Here is a 21,633-nt window from a genome sequence, read left to right as displayed (position 1 = left end):
TTTAAACTGAAAGATGGAAAGAATCCATGTCTGCAAAATATGTCCTTCATACAGGAAGACTGCTAGAACAGAAACTTTATGATAGGGACACAGTGTGGGAACACAGTTTAAAAAATCTCTAGCAAATTTAGCTAGGTGTAGAAGATCAACAGTAAGGAGGGCATATGACTCAATTTCTGTTGATGTAACGTCTTATATTTATTGGAAGAATAATATCTTCTATGCATCATTTTAAAATTAGATCTTCCATTTTTTTACTACATAGTTACACAGTACAGATTCTAAACCAAATCTTTTCCCTGTCACTAAGAAACAGATGTGGAATAGTGGGCCAATGCCTAGAAATATAATGTGAATAATTTGTGAAAATAAAAAGAGCAAACTTCAGAAAATGAAGCAGTGTTTCAAAGAAAATAAAATCAAGTAGCCAGGCAAAATTTTTGGAGTTTTGTTAGATTACATCCAATAGAATCACCAGATTTTCAAGCAAGCTGTGGATTCAATATGTAGGCTAAAAAAATATGTATAAGCATAGTTCAAAAATTTACTTATAACCTGTCAGTGTAAATGTTAAAGTGTTCCATTCATGTAACCTAAGTGCAAGTAGGAAAGAAATCTATTCAATCATTGGAGTCTTCATTTCGGTTGTCAGATACCTTCAGCTAGAACTTCTTTGAATAGGGACTGAGGGTGCTGAGCACTCCTCAGAAATCAGCCCTTAACCAGGACTAAAAATCAGAGTTTCAAATATCCAAACAGGCTTTTCTTCAGTTCGAGCAAATTTCCTAATGACAGTTATCTTCATTTTAAAAATCTGGAGATGACTAGGATCTTCAACAACTAAGACACTGATTTACTTCAGAGTTTCCACTGGGTGAAAAACTTGGCAGGATCTATCTCTTCCTGATAGAGGATGAAAGACTATGTTTAGTGTAGTGTTTTCTTTTTTTCTCAATATGATAACTGCATTTTACTTAGCTGGAAAAGCTGTGATGCTACTGCAGTGAGCGGTGCTAAGCGTGATTCTGAAGCAAGAGTAAGCACTTAGACTTCTAGGGTGTTTCCTTCTAGATCCAAACAGAGGACAATAATCTCACCAAGCAGAAAGGGACTAATGTCCGTATCTACCTGGTTTACAGTCTGTCCAGAAAAAAGGTCACTTAACTATGGAATCTGAGATTTAACCATGGAGGCTTTTTTTTGTTTGTTTTGTTTTGTTTCCTGTAGGAAAGAAACAACCTTCCTCTTCTCCCCTTCTCCAATAAATAAAGAACCTAATTGAACAATTCCGTTTCTCAAAATATGAATGGGTGCCAAATTTGTAATGAAAATGTTACATGTTTTCTCTGATCTGTTTTTTTGGGCAAGTATCTCATGTGAAGTATCTGGCATGCCTTAAAAACCATAGAGCTAAAGAGCCAAGGAAAATAGGAAATGCAGCAATCTTTGAGAAACCTACCCATTTTCAGCTGGTGGGACTTGGAATCCCATAGGATGCCATAAAAGCCTGGTAGTCTCTGGGGAAAGCACTGCAAGGTGGAGAAAAAGCACAGTTATGTTTTTGATATTTTCCTCAAAAAAGAGTTGTAATTTTTAATTATTACATAGGGCAAATTATATTTGAAATAATTCACTTTTTGAGAAGAGTGTTTCCTGGCTCGCTCTCACCATCAGAAAAATGGCCTACTTCCGTACATCTTCCTCAGCCGGCACTGCCAAGTGGAAAACTTTTGCCCTGATGTAGTCTGAGGACTTAGTATCTGATAGGGGAAGATTTTGCAGCTAACATTCAGGTTTTTACTGGTTCTATCAGAGTTGAATCCATATGTGAAACATAAGCCCCTACTTGGAAGAATCAACAGCCTTTCTCAGGAATCAGAACTTGTAATGCCTGTTGTATGCCTTTTTCTTTCCACCCCAAGCCAAAATTTACATTTTAGCCCAAATACATCTAGTGTCTGGAAATACCTGAATGCCCTCCTCACTTGTTCTTGAAAACATATTTGGTGAAGGCTGAATTAAAACCTTATTTTCTAGTTAAATGAAGTTTCATAAGAAACCTTCCTCAATCATACACAGAGCTACTGGGAACAGTGAAAAGACAGCAAATGCTTATGATATCTCAGCCATTGACGGTACTTTTTTTTTTTTTTAAATCTCTTAATGAGAGGAAAACTTAAGACATGAGCTTCACAGTACTTTACATTTTAGTTTTTCAAAGTACTTGTCATTTAATAAATACACAATTAGTGCCAGTCAGGGACAGAGTCATGGTGAAATTCCAGTGGAATACATCTTGATACCATCTGAGAACAGAGCCATGGGTGGGCGAGTAAAAATTCCTGTCCTGAGAATGATCAAGATCAGGGGAATTACAGGGAGCACACAGAAGTGCAGCAGTGTAAACAACAGTGCCTGTGCTTCCACACTCCGTTCTTATTCAGAAGCGGTACAGTAGCAGCATTTTAAGGGCATTTTCTGAAATAACTGTCCATCTAGACACATTTAAACACCTCCATACATAGGGGCTTAAAATATTTTGAAAAATAATTATTAGTCTATCATTTTTTTTATTTTTTGGAAGCTGTAGATGAGGTCACTGTTGTGATGTGCTGCCTCCGAATTCTTTTTATCACTGACAAAAACAGGTATTAAAAAAAATTACTGTACTTTCTGTAGGGGGCAGGCTGATCAAAGTTTTTATTTTGTTTTCTAGTAGGAAAAACATTGGGAAAATCTGTTTTGCCAAACCAACATGTAGAACATTAATGACCAATGTCCAAAATGTTTTCAGTGCTGGTTAACTAGAATTATTTTAAAATTTGTCTATTGGAGTATTCAGAATGAGTCATGAAGAAATGAATATTTATGTTCCCTCTGACCTCAAACGTTTGTGGCCTTGTAACGAGGTCACATAAGGAGACTATGGAAAGCTTCCACATAACTAACTTGATAATTTCTCTCCTTAGTTCAGCAAGCTGTGTATATGATGCACACCACATGGGTTTTGGTGCATTCGGAAGCACATTAAGTTCTCACAGAATTCATTTTATAGCTATTTATTTGTGAATGACGATAACTGAAAATATATAAGGAATGTTGGGGCAGGAAGACAAATTGCAAGGGAAAGCATTTTGCTGCTGCTGGGGTTATTTTTAAATCTGGCACTGCTTCTGTCACCTTTACACACACAGTTTTTCCCAAAAAGATATTCTGAACACAGCATAAAATTCCCAATCCAAAGACAAGAATTTCAGTAAAAGAAAAGGTAAAAGCAGCTGTCTGGGTTCTTGAAACTTTTATTGGGTCTCCTGAAATAATTTTTCTAGAGCTACTGTCTTCTGTGTTTTCCAGGCATATTTAAAGTCTTTAAAATATTTCTTATACAGATACAAATGCACATATTAAAGAGCATGATTCAGATCAGAAGGACCGATGAGCCAGTCATATATGCAACAACATGATGAAGTAAATGACAGGAAAAAACTGAAATGGCAGATTAAGGATCTCCTTAAAGCCTGAATAAGAGAAACTCAGATGACACTGAATATTATGTTTCATACAGGGAGTTTTTTTTGAAAATGTGGACTAGCAGGCAGCACCTAGAATGATGGAATTGCAGTACGCAGGAACCAGAGAGACCTCTGGCATTGTATGCTGTTCTCAGCAGCAAAATAAAAATGTTCAGGACTCAGAACTTCAGAGCACTGCAATGTCTTTCAATGCACAGACTGAAATAAAACTGTCCTACTGCAGAATGAAACTTCAAAAACATGACTTTACCTAGAGTTAGAATAATTTGGAGAAAGATTTGGATTCCATTGGATTAATGGAGCATTATGGACAAAGTCATGAAAACTACATTGTTCAGAAAAAATTGCGTGGAGGTTGAAAAGGATGGAAAGCATCTATTCACCTGTGTTAGCTTGGTGGACAAACATGAAGCTCTTTATTTATTAGGTTCCATTATGAATTTTTAGTTGCTCAGCTAACCTGAGGCCAAAGCAATAAACAAGTTTGTTCCTTTTAACTTTTAAATCAACTTTTAAAGGCCAGTAGTACCAAGTTAAATAGGAGCTATTACTAATAGGGCTGCACTCACTCATACCAGCACAGAACTTAGTCCACTGCTGGAATATATTAGGTCATGACTTTATTACTCAGAAAAAAAAAAAAAAAAAAGAAAAAGAAAAAAAAGAAAAGGAAAAAGAAAAAAAAGCCATTGGAACAACCTCAGGATACATCTTTTATCTAAATTTCCCTTTTTTTTTTTTTTTTAATAAAGATATAGGGATTTGAGTGGGATAGTCATTAGTACAGGTGAGTTCGGGTGGTCTTCACTTAGCAGCCCCAAGTGAAAATTACAATCAGTAGGAACTTGGGACTGAGGGCAATTCTCTGACTGCTCTCCTGAGAGTGGCAGCCACAGGTCTGGGTGTAACTGTGCCACTGCTCTTGGTTTTTTATGGCTGCAGAAAATTACAAACATTTAAAATCACAGAAGATACCTCATCTATTAAAAATGCTTCCATTTTCTTACATGTTTATAAGGTCTACGGCTATCCACTACGTAATTGTATCAGGACTTTCATTTATATTCTTATTATACCCTGTATCCTTGTTGATGTCTAAGGATCAACAAAATCATATAATTAATTTACACAAGTGGGATAGTTCTCTCAGCTCATAAAAATTATTGTTATAATGGCTACCTTAACTATTTACAAGAGTAAGACCAACTTGAGGCTTTGTTTGGCATTAACTTTTCTAAGAATGTTGCAAAATGCTGACCTCCCAGAATCCTTGGTTTTTCACCATGATTTCCTCCTGCCTTCAGCATCAACTAATCTTACATGTCTTCACAGATCCAGAATATAATTTTTTGTGCTCCTATAAGATGCTCCTCTGTACTACAGTGCTCTGGGACTGCCAGGTAGGTATTAATGAAACTCCCTCTTTAGAATTCCTTTTAGAAAAGTCTTACAGATTTGTAGACATGAGATTTTTATAAAAGCTTATTGAATTCAGGAAAATACACTAATCTTCTAAAATTAGGTAATTTCACTCAAATATGCTTGTTATAGAGTTATCAGATCCATCTTCAGGAAAATTGTCAGATCTCAATAACAGCACTTAGTCACTCTTTCACAGCATGACTCTCACCCTTGATCATCATCAGTAAAGTGAGGGCTTGCCTGTTTGATCCTGCCAGAGAAGTTATTAAACCATGTTACTTCAGCTGAGCAATATCTTAATGGAGAACTACTACAAAATGGAAAACTAAACTGTTTTCTAAACTAAAGGTTTTAATGTACTGAAAGGAAGCTTCTAAATCAAAAAGAATGTTCCAAAATTCAAACCAGAAGGTACAGTCATTGCTTATTCATTCCTGCCTATCTTCAACATGGAAGAAATAATAAACAGCATAAAAGGCTGAGGACCTACCCGAAAACAGAAAGGATAACATCAGTATTGTCAGACACTAAGGAATGTGACTTTGCCAATTAATGCTCTTGTCTCCCATAGTCTAATTGGGAGCTTGCATGAATAGTTAATGGAGGAGAATGGATAGCGGGGAAAAGCAAGTCAGGAACTGTCACGCTGGGATCTCTGGCTGTCAGACAGTGCCAGCGAGGCGACAGCTCGGCCCCCACTGCTCCCCACTCCAGCCGGCTGCATCTGCGAGATGGGGGAGCGTGCTGGTGCCCTAAGGCTAAATTCTACCCAGCTGATGAAAACACGGATGGGTGGCTCGTGCTTTCTGTAAGACATTTTCATATTGTTAGTTTTAATGAGGCAACCCCCAGAACTCCATGCATGTCTTCACACAGCCCTGCCCTTTGTGCCTCTTGGGCTACACCATCTCAGGCTCTCAACCCTGCAGACACTCTAATGCTTCATCTCCACATCCCAAATGCTGAACAGATCCAGGACTTCAGCATGGCTTTCACACAAGGAGATGGCCTACCAAAGGGCTAGTGCAAAATGCTAATGGGACGGACGGACAGACGGACGGACGGACACACGGACGGACGGACGGAAGGAAGGAAGGAAGGGGATTGAATTTGGCTGAACACTAACATTGAACAGAACCAGCATCGAATCAAAGTGTCTCTAGAACAGGAAAGAAAGGTAAAACTGGCTGCACTGTGTGCAAACAGTTTGGGAAGGCACTGTTAAACAGCTTAATATATAGTTTGCAACCTGAATACTGTCACACAAATGTCATTATGAAGCAGCCAACAATCAAATAAACCTACCGCATCAAACTGAAATAAGGATAAAATAATAATCCCGTGTAGTCAATTCCTAAATAACGTAAAGTGGGTATCACAGGAAACAAGACAACTTGAAAATGATGCAGCTGTCACTTAGGTGATCTATTAATATGTTATAAGAAAAGATATTGTTACACACTAATTCATTATCTATTAAAGGATACTGGATAAAAACATGCTGCAGTCTTGCCATTTCTGTTATTAAAGGCATGTTTAATCTCTAATTTACATGAGGCTTGGTGTTTGTGAGTCTATAATAAATAAGGAAGGAAAAGAGCTGTGGGAGCGTTGTAAAAGTATTTCAATTAACTTTTTATTGTTATATCTTAAAACATGGATTGTAAGCCCCTTACTCAGAATTAGACATGCACAATAATTACCTTGTCATTTATGGCATAGTCTTGTTTTTAACAAATATATGATGCTTGTTTAAATGGACTTTCGGAGTGATTAATACAAGTTCTTTTTATTGAATGGCTATGTGTACTGCTAAAGGATATAGTTGCTAGGACACTAGTTAAATAACTGGAAGTTGTTTGCATGTGTAAATGGATGGAGACTGTATCCTGTCATGAAATTGTGCAGTTTTTAAAGATCCCAGTGACATATTTTGAATGTTGATCAGTCAGAAGCTGCATGCATTTAAACAGATAAATCTTAATCTTTAAGACAGGTAAAAATAAGATAAAACTAAAATGAGCTGGGGGACTTTATCTGCCAATGCCCCCCCTGCAACTCACTTCCCACTCTATTTTTAAGTTTAAATATTTCTGGTTTTCATCTAGTGATATTTATGATAGAAGGCATAGATATCCTCTGAAAGAGAGACCGAAATATAACAGGTTTCTCCTCCTTCCTTTCCTCTCTGCAGGTGAGTGTCTTAAATGGTAAACTCTAGAGTTATGTTCCTTCTTGCTTGCTCCCACCTGTCTTAATTTCATCCCTGCAAGCCCCAATTGGCACTTGAAGAAATGAAAAAGTTATACACACCATCACTGAGGACAGGACTTCATAGTTTGAAAAGATGAAAGGTCCTTACTTGCAGCTTTAACTGAAACAATAATTGTAAACTCATCTTCCAAAGGCTTAAAGGGAAAACATTTGGTTTGGCTTGTGCAGGTTTTCCTACATATGACGATATTTTTTTTTGTCTCATTAGGTGTTCAAAACCAAAAGAGAAGGAAAAAAAACCCAGTTACTATTTTTAATGTTTTCTGTACTAGCATTTGCATTCCATTGACAATGTTTGCACTGGGCATGTTTAGACATGTCTTTTTTTTTTTTTTTAAGTTTTCCCAGTTCATCTAGAGCAACGACATTCAGATGTTGCATCAGTCCAATACCAGGTGAGAAAAACTAACCTTAAACTGAGCAGACCTTTTAGTCACTTGATCAGATATTTCTAATCGTGCTAGTTGATCTAACTGATAAAAAAAGTATTTAACTCTTTTCCACCTAGTTTCCTATGTGTTGCTAAATAAATTTCTAGGGCCAGCAGGTGAAGATGATTCAGTTTTGAACATGAGTGCAACTTTAATAACACAGTAACACTCAGCAATAAATAATTAATTTTTAAGAATAGCTGTTATAAATTTAAAGCTTAATACTTTATATTTTATAGTTTTAATATGTTTAATAAAAATAGTTTAAATTATTTCAAAGAATCTAATGCATTAATATATGCTTCCATATATGCTTCTAGATTTATATATTACAACAGAACTAATATTAAATTGGATTTTATATATTACTCAAAGAAAAGTCTTTGTCTCTACTCGTTACGACTAGGTAGCAAGAAAACTGTGTCTGGATGCTGTTTCCTTTCATAGGGTTACAGGGTAAACAAGGATATGGTCACAGTGATTAAAGGGATTCTAAAGTGACAACAAACACTGCAATAGGGCATGAGATTAATTGGTACATCAACTACACGCTGGCTCCATAGGAGAGCAGTAGTCAGCCTCCAGCAGCAAAACAAAAGTTCTGTGCCTCTGGCAACCAAATCAGGGTGACTCCGATACCAGTTGTTTCTGGAGCAAAAACAGGTGCTGCCAAGAGGTGGCAAAGAAGATCGGGACTCACCAGCTTGGCCTCCTATAAGTACCAGCCTGGTAAGACAGAAGATGGCACACAAGAATCAGAGTGAGGGAAAAGAAATATTACTGCTCCCATTTCACAGAAAGGGAACACGGAGCCTGCGGGAGAAGCTGTCCGCTTCTGCCCGCAGTGAACCTCAGCAGTGAAAGCAGCTGCTTTTTGTAGCCAAACTAAATGCAGAACGGCACGGTGCCACAGACATTTCTTAAATGGCTTTCTGAGGCAGGGACAGGAAAGGAATCCAGTCAGATGGTCTCCAAAGCCACTGTCTTAACCACAGCTCCCTTTCCATTGCCCCGTTCTCCCTCCTCCCACTGCCTCTCTCCCTCCGTGGCTGGGCTGTCAGAGGCGATTCACTCAGGAGCCAGGGAAAATGGACTCTTTTGAAAGACCGTCCTGTGCAATCCCTTCTTTTTCCTCACTTTTGGGTCACTGGGGTGGTGTACTCAAAATTCAACTTTTACCAAATTTATCACCTTCAATCATCGCCTATTAAACCTAGCAGCATTCCTCTAAACTACTGAATCACATTTCTGATCAATTCCTTTATATTGCACGGTGTGAAATAATACAGATATCGTATGTAACCTGCAATTGCAGATAACTGGGTAACATCCCCAGAAGCCAATTAAAAAAAAAAATCACACTTGGTGATTTCTTTTGGATATGAAGAGGGACTGGTTCTGCCCTCTTTAGTGAGGTTATATATAAATAATAAATCTATGTACATATAGGAGTTACTCATGAATGTAACAGCAGCAGATCTGAGTGATAAGCATTGTAATCCGACAATAAAACATTACTATCACTTTTTGAACTCTGGATGAAGAATATCAAAGAGCATATTTGCACTCTACTATGAAGTAATAAACAGATAAAATTAATTTCACAGCTCACAGGTAGAATAGTGCCTGTAAGAAGATGCACTTTGATTTTTGTTAAGTGAAAAATCCAGCTTTTTCTTTTTGTGTCTTTTTAGCATAAGAAACCATAGCATGGAACCCATTGGGAGCTATGTTGTTCTAGGAGTATCAAACAAAATGAAAATATTTGTCTCTTTGGGGCAGAGCAGGAATTGTGGGTGGATTTCCTCCTCATTATTTGAGGTCTGATCACTTCATGTAAAATAGTACATGTCTCTTCCTTGTCCTCTCTTAATAGTGTGCATTTGCATGGGACAGGGATAGAAATACAAGTGTTTCTGATTTTCCTGCTGCCTAGATAGACCTTGAAGTGGCTGACAGCTGTAATTTGAGGTTCTTTTTTATCTGACTAAATGACAGTAAAGGGAAATCAATAGCTGTGGGGCCAGACTAGACACTTGCTCTGACTCTCTGCTTTGTAAGATCCCTGAATGCTGACTAAGTCCATAGTCACTGCAGTGTAATGGGTACCAGCCTATTTCTTGAGCCTTTACTTCTCTTGGGCACCATTGCTACAGCATCTTCTTGGATGTGAGCATGTGGGAGAGTTGCTGATCTGAGCAGGGACACTAAAGCAGCCCTCCTTGCACCCTTGCTTCCTCTCTACCCCTAAGTTCTCTGAGCACAGAAAGGCCCTTGTTTTCAGCCTAGGCTTTATGTTAATTAAGTTTCAAACAACTAGACAAATGCAATATTTCAATTCCACAATTAAAAAGAAAAACATGATTGTCAGGAACTGACAATCAGCAACTAAATGCTTTGGTTCCTAGGGGAAAAGTCACCTAAATACATTGTACTTGACTAGCATTTTGTTTTTTCTACACTCTAATGCGTTGGTCATAAAACATCTGCCAGAGAGTATACAGGTGCTATAGATGATTGCCTGTATAGGCAGGAATAGGCAGGAGCCTAAACACTGTATTTATTGGCTTGGCTGTTTATCCTTTAGGCTAAGGTCGTATGCATTAACCTAGCCACTTCCTAGGTTTATTTTAAAAGGAAAAATAAAAAACATGCCTAGTAATGCTAAAATTTAAATGATTCCAGGTGTGGTGTTCAGTGATCATTCAGTTAGGCTCTTGTTAAGGCTTTTCTGAGAGATTTAATTTACTCTGTTTCTGTGAGACATTGGTGTTTTGCCTGAGTTATCTGCATGAGGAGTGCAGCTCTGAAGGCACCATCCCTAATGCCCTCTGAAAAGGATGAGACTTGCGCAACTGGCAGCTGAGCAAGTGCGTTCATGTGGCACTAGAACAAAATATGTTCAGCCTCCTGCATCTCTTTTAACATGGTATTGTCAGGAGCGGCCATGGCTCTGCAAGGGAAGGCTAGCCAGGGACTGGAGGGAGGATCAGAGTCAACAAAGGTGACAACAAAGGGGACCCAGATAATGTTGAGGGAGGGCACTGCAATGCCTAGAACAAGAGGGACATGGATATGAGTGTATCGAAGAGAGGGAAAAGGGTGTGCTAGGGAAGGACTAGAAGGAATGTCAAGCAAAGCAGGGCAAGTCAGACCTCCTTCGTTTCCCTGAACCTCCTCAGTAAGTTGCTGAGCTGAGTAACAATGATGGCCAGGGCGCAAGAGAAGGGCTGTATAGCAAGAAACTGGAGGAGCTTGTCTTTGCTAGCAGAATGGAGGCAGTAGAAACCTGGTCTTGCTTTGGGCTGTTGAGCTATTTGCAGTAGAAAGGCAGGCGCTCTGCAGATGAACACATGGCAAGAAAACACAGGAATTAAGGGAAAGAAATGGGATCCACATATTCAAAGGGAGTGGGAATTGCAGCACATATTAATAGATCATTTAATGGATAATTCATTAATCTGTTTTGTGTGCGTCTGGACTACACATTTAGATGTCATTTGACACCCACTAAATTATACAGTCTACAATGAAACTCATACCATCTACGTAAGGAGTGTGCTAGCAGATGATCATGCTTTCAGCCTTGTGCCAGTGGTAATTGCTTGGAGACAGCTTCCACTAGGTTGCATTAGCATCAATTCTATAACATCATAATGTACCTGAATGTTGGAGAAAGAGTGAAACATGGAAAATATCCCAGGAAAGAGCAAGCATTTTAGAGAAGGCAAAATTATGGTGTCCACAAGAGCATGAATAATAGTGACATTTTATTTTCTTTGTATGAATGACTTTTAGACTAAGGCACTTCCATCAAGTTCCCCAGAGCTGTATTAATTTTCCAGCTCTGCCACCAGCCTCCAATGTACTTTCGCAAGCCACTTAATCTTTGAGAACATATAAAATGTATATGTTATTAGTTCTAGAAATAAAAATATGATTGCTGTAGTCTTCTCCTCCCAAATCCGAACCTCATGACCTTCCTGAAAGTAAATCTCTTTTTGAGATTTCAGTATTCTGAAGAGTGCTGAGCACAGCCCAAAATCCACCCCAGCCCCCTTCAGGTGCATGTGGCCACCTCTTCCACACAACTTGTGGCAATGCAAGACAGTGCTTATAACACACTGGTTTGCTGCTTTCACTGTAGTGTACAGAGGTTCCTCACAGCCATCCTCTAACACAAAAAGGGGTGAAAGTTGCATTTCCTTAGGTGTGGCTAAACCATGTAACTTAAACAGAGCTCATTTTTGTCTCTGCTTTTCGTTTATCCCTAAGAAAAATACTGCCTTGTTATATTTAGCATTCTAAACCAGTCACGAGAAGGGGCACTGGGCAGGGTTCGTGGTTTCTTCAAGCTATCTGCTGATCACACCATCCTGGGTAAATCATGCCCTATGCACAGCCATTAATTCACTGCGTACTGAATTTTTTGGGTTTGCTTCTTTTTTAGAGGTCAGTAAAACTTCTTTTCTTTGTTCACCAACAAAAAGCCTTACCTAGCAAGACACCCAGGCTTGGACAGGGCAGAACACACCCGGCTGGTCATTTGTTCCTGTCCCAGAGTCCTCCAGGGAGCTGCTCACCTCCCCGGCCAGAGCTCCTGCACAACTAGCTCTTTGGTCAAAGGGGATCAATGTTTTGGCACAAGCTTTGTCCCTTTTTTTAGAATCTCTTCAGCGCAACTGGTCAACCATATAGGAAACAGACACACTGTCTTTTCCTGAACAGTGATGCATCAGGACTGTTTTCCATGGGCTGAGGAGCTGCAGGAGAAGGACAATGCACCAGGTGATGCTTCCAGGGTGAGGTGGCTCACAGAGCACACACTGTAGCAGTTACAGGCCAAATTTACTCATGAACATTTAGTGCCATTACTTAAATGTAGAAGTAATGCCAAAAAAAAGACTTGGTGTTATGTCCCATACACTGAGGTTCCTCAGGTTTCTAACTCCCTAGCAGGGGGATTCCTCACTATTTATATCAGTGTATTTCTCCCAGGGGATGTGCCATCATTGCTACGGCTTCAGGGATTCACCTGATTTACCTGTAAAACCAAAACAAAGCCTGTTGAGAGATCAGAGAACTCCAAGAACAGAGAAAAGAGCAGCTGTTTTCCGCTGTAGGGCAAGATAAGAATCGTATTTTTCCTTACAGGAAGCGAGTTTAATTTCTAAATACCAAAGAACATCATGAATATTTTTCTGACCAAAGGCAAGCTAAATATCTTTCTGATGTGGTAGACATGCTGATTGTTACAGGTATTCAGTAATCAGTATAGGGCTGTCTTAATTTTCTCCCCTGAAGTAAAAAGAAATTTATCTGTAGTTGAGACAGAATTTGTTGAAATGGAGCTCAGTAACTACTAAACAAACAGGCCAAAAAATGAATGAATCTAGAAGGATGAGTTGAAATAGTGAGATACATCATGAGATGTGATTAATGACACCAAGGGAAATATAAAATAACATGTTTGCCTGGAAATGGGCTGTAAGTGCACAATGTCTGCACAATATTGTGCATCTGCAGTTCTCTGTCCTGCCACCTAATATCCAAATTGTCTGCCAGTATAAACACAGCTGCTAAATGTCTTCTACAACTGCAAAAATAATGAATCTCTATTTTCTTCACAGCTCTTGAAGTATATTTTTACAGAGACAAATGCAATGTTTACTCTTGTTCAACAGAAGACAATGTCAATGCCCAACATATATGTCTTATTAACACATGTTCAGATTCAAATACCAGAGATCAAAGAAAAGGGATGGCTGTTTTATAGTATCCTTAGATGAGCTGAGATTTAATGTCTTTGGCTTGAATAATTTCTCATCTGGCTTCCACATAGACATTTGTCTACCCATCAGTATAGACTCACCATTGGAGTTGTTTTTGAGTATCACTACAACTTTACCGAATCTAGCAGGACTGTGAGGGAAGGATAAGAAATCTCCTTTATGTAAACTCTGCTTTCCACATTGTGGATTGGCTTGTAGACTGTGCTGGATCAGTGCTGTGATGGGTTTCTCCCAGCCTGGAGACATAGGTCTGCAGCAGCCAGGGGCGTGGGAGACTCCAACCAACAATTTTCATGTTATAATACTAGCCTGGACTTAAGAAGCAATTTAAGATAATTTACTATGTTGCATTTACTGAAACAACTTCTTTTCAGAAAATATAGCTAAGGAAAACCTAAGTAAAATGGAAAACGATAGTCAGGATGTTCAAACACTGTACTCTGCTTGGTCTTTGCCTAGATGAAGAGAGCATAAATGGGGAAAAAAAAAGAAAGAAAAAAGAGAGAAAAAAGGCTTAGGAAGGGTACCGATCTATTTATATGCTTCCTGGAATGCTTAGAACATTTAGTCTTACTGGCCACAAGAAACCACTTTTGTTGTGCAAAAGGTTTCACACATGAACTGAAGCCAAAAGTTTTTTTCGTGGCACTGTGGGAAGAAAAAACCAGTTTTGTACAGTTTTGTGAACTACAGACAGAAATCAGTCTGTAGACCTGCCTGGTAAAAACTTTCTGAATTTAAGAAAACATTGCCACTCCTGCCAGGCTCCTTCAATTGTAGTCTTGAAATTCACCTCTTCAGTTTTATGGAGAGAAAATTGTCACCTAATCACGATTAGGCAAGTAAGCATTTACTACTCTTGATTAGGTAAAAACTATGCACACGCTATCATTTTTTTCTCAGCCTGGCTCTCCCAGCCTATACCCCATTTTTATCTTATCCATCTGTTACAATTCATTGGCTGGCATCCTGTGGGGCAAGGAATATGCTTTTTGTTGGACTTGTACATGAACTAGCTTCAGTCCACTTTACCGCTGCCTGCAATAAAAATATCAAAGACTTATAATAAACATGAGGGTTTTTTTTTCTGTCAGAAAGCAAGATGGATCATAATTTTAAATAAAATTATAGAAAAATTCGTTTTTTATATAAAAATCAATCATTAAAGACAGATTAGGAAGATTCAATTGGTCAGACCAACATGATATGGAATAAGATACCAATATTGATTCCAATAAGATTCCAATTATCTTTCTCTATTTAAATTATTTTTTCAGATACTTAATTGCAGATGTCCCAATCTATTGCTCTACCAGGCAGAGCATAGCTTTTGGACACCAATGATCGCTCACGATCTGTAGTTGTGCTTGATAAAGCTCAGAGTTGCAAAGTGGGTGAGACTGGCCTGTGGGGGAGAGGGAAGGGTCCAAGACCTCTATAAATAGCCATTTCACATTTACAGCAGGTAAATACATCTGCACGCTTGTGTCTTCATCTTGAAGTAGTCACTTTGAACATTACAGCTAGAAGAAAACAAACTGAAGTGGAACCCAGACTTTCTTGCTGCTAGACTGAAAGGCACAGTAGGGTCTAGGAGCCCAGCTCTCCAAGTTAGTTAGGTATGAACTTGAAGTCCAAGTCTTTGTATTTTTGCTCAATAGCTTCATATTTTTAAGTAAAGGCTAGAGCTGAAACAAACAGTTGCTCCTGCTGAGAAGCTGTGTTTGCATGCTGTTCTCATCCTCTGGCTGGCCCTGAGGAGCAAACCTCAGCAAGCACGCAGCGGTGCTCGTCCAGAGCAGCAGGGCTTTGGATGCCGCCTCACTGGGGTGGAATAAGGTCATGGTGCTAGGTACAGCTGGCCACTGTGCTACAGTAGTGGCAGGCTAATGCCTTTAAAGTCTGTGGATTTATTCTGTCCCACAGTTATGCTGGTATAAATCACAACAGGAATTTGACTACAGTAGCAATATGGGCAGAGGTGGGCACAAAATACAATGTGAATAGACATGCTGCAGGACAGAGTCTGATATTATGCCCAAAAAGCAGGTGGGAGGGAGAGCAGGGGACGGGCACTGCAGAGGTGAGAGCCTGCCTTACAGATTCTGTCTGGAAAAGCAACAGCTGAGAAGTGGGCAAGTACCAATAAAGAAACAGAATTGTGCTCTCCTGGTTTTTACATGAGAAGCATCATATCACATCATGAAAGAAGTGGGGAGGGTTGTCAGCCTTTATTCACTATACATTTCCCTTATTCACTATATATTACCCTTATTTACTCTGCCTTTATACGAAAAAACAAGCAGCTCACATTTTGAAATGCTAAAACACAGCTTTTCACAAAAATAGACAAATATGACTACAAAATGCTAAGGTAACAAAGATGGCTTGGATAAGGACTCAGGTTACTGGGAAGGCACCACTCACTGCGAAAAACCCTTGGATGATGCTGAGGAAAAGCTTGCCAAAATGCACTGGAAAAATTAAGTGGCCTGATCACTACAAGAGATTGGTGTGTGCAGTTCCCAGCCACTTCAGCAGGAGCTGCTTATGGGTACTGTCCTGTGATGGTTGGACTTCAGGTATGTTGAAGACCTGTATACAGAAAACCAAACCCCGTACTGATCTAACTCTATTTGCCCTGCCAGGCTACAGGAGAGAAAAACAAAACAAAACAATGAGAAGCAGTTTTTCAATGCAACTGTCTTCTTCCTGCTGTAACAACATCTTTCATGTTGCCAGCAAATCCAAATGATCACCACAAACACACACCTCTCAGGAAGTCTACTCTCACTCTTGCCTTCAAACATTTGCCAGGTTTTTACAGTGCTGAAATTGAATCCCACAATTACAGTGAGACACCACCCTGACTGTGGTCACCAGCAGCACAGACAAAGCCTTGGAGAGGGTATGGGGTGCTTCCCATGGTAGAGCAAGGGTGGAAGGGGGCTCAGGCTGTCCTCTGCTTCCCCACCAAAAGCCACGGATTTGCCTTCCTGCTAGGGAGCGCGGCAAACCCCTCCAAACCCTGGGGCTGCCAGCCTGGGCAATCAGGATGTGCTGGGGACGCGGTGCCGCTCCTTCCTCTCTAGTCATCCTCACTGAAACTGGTCATCTTTTTCATATAGCCTCACAACAGTTTAAAGAACAAAGCTGTGCGTAGGATACCTTCCATGATAATAAATAGGAACAGCAGCGCGTTTGTGAATTTAGGTCAATGCATCACCCTTAGAGCGCATTATAAATTCATCAGAATCACAGCCTGAAGAAAATTTTATTCTCTGGCATCAGCTGCTTTTAGCCACGGCACAGATCTTTAGCAGAATTTAAACTCCAGATTAAGGATTGATTGAGTTTAAATAAATTATAATATGTTATAGTCAGAAAGCTGGGCTGTGACTGGTATAGGTGGTTTCTCTTTTTACCTCCTTTCCCACCTCAAATATTAACAAATTTATTCACTGCATTATGACTGCAATGAACAACCATTTCAAAAATGTATAATACTAAAGTAAGTACTAATTTAAGCAGCACCTTCCTCTACTTGACATAGGAATGAGCAGAAATTATTAACTAAGTACAGAATAAATACATCAACTTAAAGAATTATGTGAATGGGAATAAATTCCTAAAGAATTAGCTACATGGGAAAAGTAAATGCCAAACTGCAGCTTATATTAACATTTGATTACATTTCAGATGCTTTGTTCCTTTTTTTAAGGTTTGAAAATCTCTCTGAAATGATGGCTACCAACAAGCAGTAACACAAGGATGTACTCTTCTGTTGTGTTCAGTAGCACCAGCTGCTTGTGTATCCAGCACGTTATTTCTGGACAACTAACAGACAAGCATATCATTCTAAACTATATTTAATAAGGAATGAAAACTTGCATGATCAGGTATTCAAAACGTAACCATGATACAGTTACCAAAGCCAACTGAGAAACAAGGCAGGTCTAAACTTTATGGAAAAGAAAACAACAGCTATCTGCTGTACTGCTAAAAGAGGACAAGAGGACACATAAGGACATATAGTTTTGTGTTTGACCTATTTTGGTTGATTTAATTTTCAGATTTTGTAAGCCAAGCTCCAGTGAGTTCCTGAGGAAAAAATTCTAACTGGCATTTTACTGTGAGTCAAACCTCACACAAAAAGTGCTTTGTGCATCAAGATAACATTAGGAGCTGTCTAGCTGCACGTACCAAAGGACCAGCTTGAACAAAGAAAAACAGAGCTGTAATGGACCTCTAAGAGTAAAAATACTTTGCACTTCTGTAGTACATTTCAGTCTCTTACTGTTTTGCAGTGCTTGACAATTAAGCTCATCACTTGGAAACTTCAGTAGAAAATAATTATAACAATTTTACTGATGAAGAAACTGAGGTACAGCAAAGTTGCATGATCTTCATAAGATCTTACAGCAAACAGGATTCCAGTACATCGTCAGAAATCCCAGGCAGTTTTTAAGATCTCCACTTCAGCAAGGGCACTGACTCCCACTTCCAAACAGCTTCTCTACCAGCTAAATATATGTTTGACTAATATTTCTGCAGCTTCATGAACAGTAAAATATGTTTTTTCATTTAGAGGTAGCTTATTTTCTGTTGCTGTTCTTACCAAGCTGATGACAAGAACACTCATTCTTTTAATGAAAGTGCAGACAGTTTGGGGTACTACGGCAATTCGGATAAAGTCCAGTTAAAGGTGGAGTGACTGAAATTGCATATATCACCATACTGAACATAGACATACAGTGTGACAAACCTGACTCCAGTTGACATGACTAGTAATTGCCAGTTTTAAAAGATAACCTTAGAACGTTACCAGCAATATTGTCTTCAGACTGTGCACCCTGCAGGATCATGGTAATATTTTCCCTCCTAAGTTGTTCACTGTGAATCACAGAATGGTTGGGGTTGGAAGGGACCTCTGGAGATCATCCAGTCTGACTCACCTGCTAAAGTGCAGATCATACAGAGGAGATCACACAGGAAGGTGTCCAGGTGGGTTCTGAATGTCTCCAGAGAATGAGACTCCACAATCTCTCTGGGCAGCCTGTTCAGGGCTCTGGCACCTCAAAGTAAAAGAGTTTCTCCTTATATTCAGATGGAACCTCCTGTGCTTCAGTCTGTGCGCATTGCCCCTCATCACATCACTGGGCACTACTGAAAGGAGCCTGGTCGCTTCCTCTTGACTCGCACACTTCAGGTATTTGTAAGCATAAAAAAGATATATAAGAATAGGACTAGCAAGCTTTAAATTTGACTTTTTTTTTTTTTCTTTTTCCTAGTTACCACTGAACAGCTGTGATATTTACTGCTTTCTTTCCATTCTCTGCTAAGAAAGATGTGATTGATTTTTTTTTCCTGAAAAATATAATAAATGAATGATTTTTCCAAATGTCGCTTTTTCTAGTCAGATCTTGCACTGCAGTTAGAATATCCCAGCCCTTCTCTGAGGCATTGATAAAATCAAAAGGAAGTGGAGTTAGATTTCGCAGTACTGTACATTTTCACCTGCCTATCCCTAACCTAACTACCACTGAAATCTTCTTGGTATTTAACCTCAGGGAAGCCGAGCTTCTGTCTGGCCAAGCAGGGGTCCTAGCAGTACTAGTACAGGTAAGTGCATTGCTGCAAGGGTGCGTCCAAAGGCCTTCAGGGATTAGCGCAGAAATGCCCTGAAGCTGAGCGTTTTGCCTAAGCCCCATCTGTGAGCAGTATATCCACTCACCATATGTGGCAGCCCCACATGAAATTGAGGAGTGATGACAGAGGAGTGAGGGATGGAGTTCAAAGATCAATTGGAAATAGGGCAGAATTCCAATTATACCTGTTACATCTTAAGTAGAGGTAGGATGTTGCCATTTCAATAGGGTTTCTTTAACATGAATCCAGAATCACTGCTTTAGCATGATTACCCAGGAATATGTGAGGGACCACCTCATGATCTGGATGTAACCAGTTATTTTGGAGGAATGAAAGAGAGTTAAATTTGGTAATCCACACTAAAAAAAACTCCTATGCGCCTTATGCTACCGTAGGGTAGATACTTTAGTCAGAGAATGAGGTTCAAGAATAATCTGCATACATTTTCCATACATGTATCAGTATGTATGCAAAAGCTCTCAAGAAGTGAGAGCAAAATGTGTTGCTAATAGCAGTTGCAGTGCTACCTATTAGGGTCATGGCTGAGTGGGGTAAAGATGACCAAGGCTTTCATAGTTGCAGAGCATGAGTATTTTAGTGATTTTTAAAATTTGTGTCCTATTAACAAGAAAATTCTAGTTTTTTAAAAGGAAAATTCAGCAGTGTAGCATCTGTCTTTGCACAGAGAATTGATATAACGTGTGAAGACAATCCATGCAGCGGTCACTGTATCAGTTCCGATATATTAGAAGTTATCTTTTTTGATGCATTTACAATTTTGATCTTGGAGCTTTATATTTATGTTCTGTTGTTTTCTCTTTTATTGAAAACAAATTATATTTTAGATTTATAAGAAACAGAGACTATGTAAAGACCTTTGTGATGATGGCTAGCTACATCTGAAAATTCTTCACCCCGAAAGCCTGGCAAGAATCTGAAGGGAAGTGTTAAAGCAACCTGACAGAAATCCCCTGCAGTGCTTAAAACCTCAGCCCTCCCTCCTCCCAGCTAAACCCTGAAACAAGGTCAATGCACTAAAAGGCTCTGGAAGTAATTTTTTATAAATAAATATCCTGGGGAATTACTGCAGCAAGTGCAACAGTCACATCTCTAAAATAAAGGTACTTATGAGTATGTAAGCATTTCCTTGCCATGTTAGGGATAGCACACATCAGTCAATGCGAGATTAAATACAGCTCTGACTGCATGCTACAGAAGAACGCAATATGTTTTTCTCAGGAATAAATGTTGATCATCAGCTTGAATCAGCAATTTGTTAAGTGCACGCCTAACGTTAAGCCTGTAAATAGCCCCATGTCTTTTGGTATGCTGGAGTCACACACCCCGAAAGGGCAACTGTGGTCCTACCAAGTGAAGTCAGTAGTGCAGCAGGAATTGCAGGCGTGTCCCAAAGCCAAGATAATGCGGAGATATCAAGCTGTGGTGGCTCCTCTGCTGACCAGATTCAGACTCCCTGACAGTCGTTTCTGATCGACTCCTGCCTATCATGGAAAATGCCCTTTTTACCCATTTGATCAGCTCAAATGCTGCATTACCACACAGCAGTAATTAGTTTTCCTTTAAAAGGGATCAAAAGTTCTAATCTCCTATGACTGCAATCAATAGCAACCATTTCCCTGGTCAACAGGGCATGAATTACACAAATATGCACTGTAAATCTAACTACAGCAACAGAAGAAGGGCATTTTCAGGTGAAAAAATCACATTCTTCTGGCAAGGACACCGTAATTCAGGGAATTTACATATTATTTTCTGACATCAATGGGAGGCTTTGACCTAGCTCAGATCAGTTTTTTGAATATTATTTCCACTCTTCCTCCTTCTACTTTAATTTTATTCGGATGAACTTCTTTTTAATTTGCTGAAAGTAGAAGCGTATGGAAGAAAGGGGATCGTTAAGTCACAAATCCACTTATCTTCACTGCATCTGCGATGTCGTTCCCTGAGCAGTAGGACTCTGCGTTCAGGAAACCTGCACAGGTTTCTCACAGAAAAAGCAAAACATCTGAGCCAGAGTGTGAACACAGCAGTCAAGAACTGGAAGAAATGAAAGAAAGCAAAACCCAAGCTAAACAAAAGCCCAAACCAAAACCTTTTAATTTCTTCTGCATTAGAATATCAAGTAACACTCATTTAAATGAAGAAGATATTTATGCCTTCCTCTTTTAGAGGTTATTTCCTAAGGTTTGAAATGCAGCTAAAAGGCTTACAATTCCGTATTAGCACAGCCTGATTTCCAGTTTTGCTTATCATTGCCTACCATGCAGCTGGCTGGCTTTCTCTCTTTCAAAGTTTCGGGTTCTTTACAGAGAAATTATGTTTTCAAAATACCGTTGAGAATCCTGATGTTATAATCATTTTCAGAGCCACTATGTACATTACTAATTGCATACACGAGTCTCTTGACTGACTCCATTGCACATGCTGAGATTTCTAGTTACCAAAACATCATTATAAATTATAAGGTAAGGAGAACGAAGCCAGCTTTATATTTCTGACTCGGTGAAGGTG

General features: G+C 39.3%; 1 long non-coding RNA gene across 1 annotated transcript in view; it reads right to left on the bottom strand.

The window, feature by feature from the left end:
* Positions 1–21,633, bottom strand: part of LOC110362262 (uncharacterized) — a 258,269-nt gene that overhangs the window by 72,288 nt on the left and 164,348 nt on the right. The window contains exon 3 of the long non-coding RNA XR_010474328.1: positions 1,460–1,529. This is a non-coding gene — a long non-coding RNA (uncharacterized LOC110362262). The remainder of the gene's footprint in view (positions 1–1,459; positions 1,530–21,633) is intronic.

The sequence above is a fragment of the Columba livia genome, chromosome 8, assembly GCF_036013475.1.
Source record: "Columba livia isolate bColLiv1 breed racing homer chromosome 8, bColLiv1.pat.W.v2, whole genome shotgun sequence".
Lineage (NCBI taxonomy): Eukaryota > Metazoa > Chordata > Aves > Columbiformes > Columbidae > Columba > Columba livia.
This window is presented reverse-complemented; position numbering and strand designations above follow the sequence as displayed.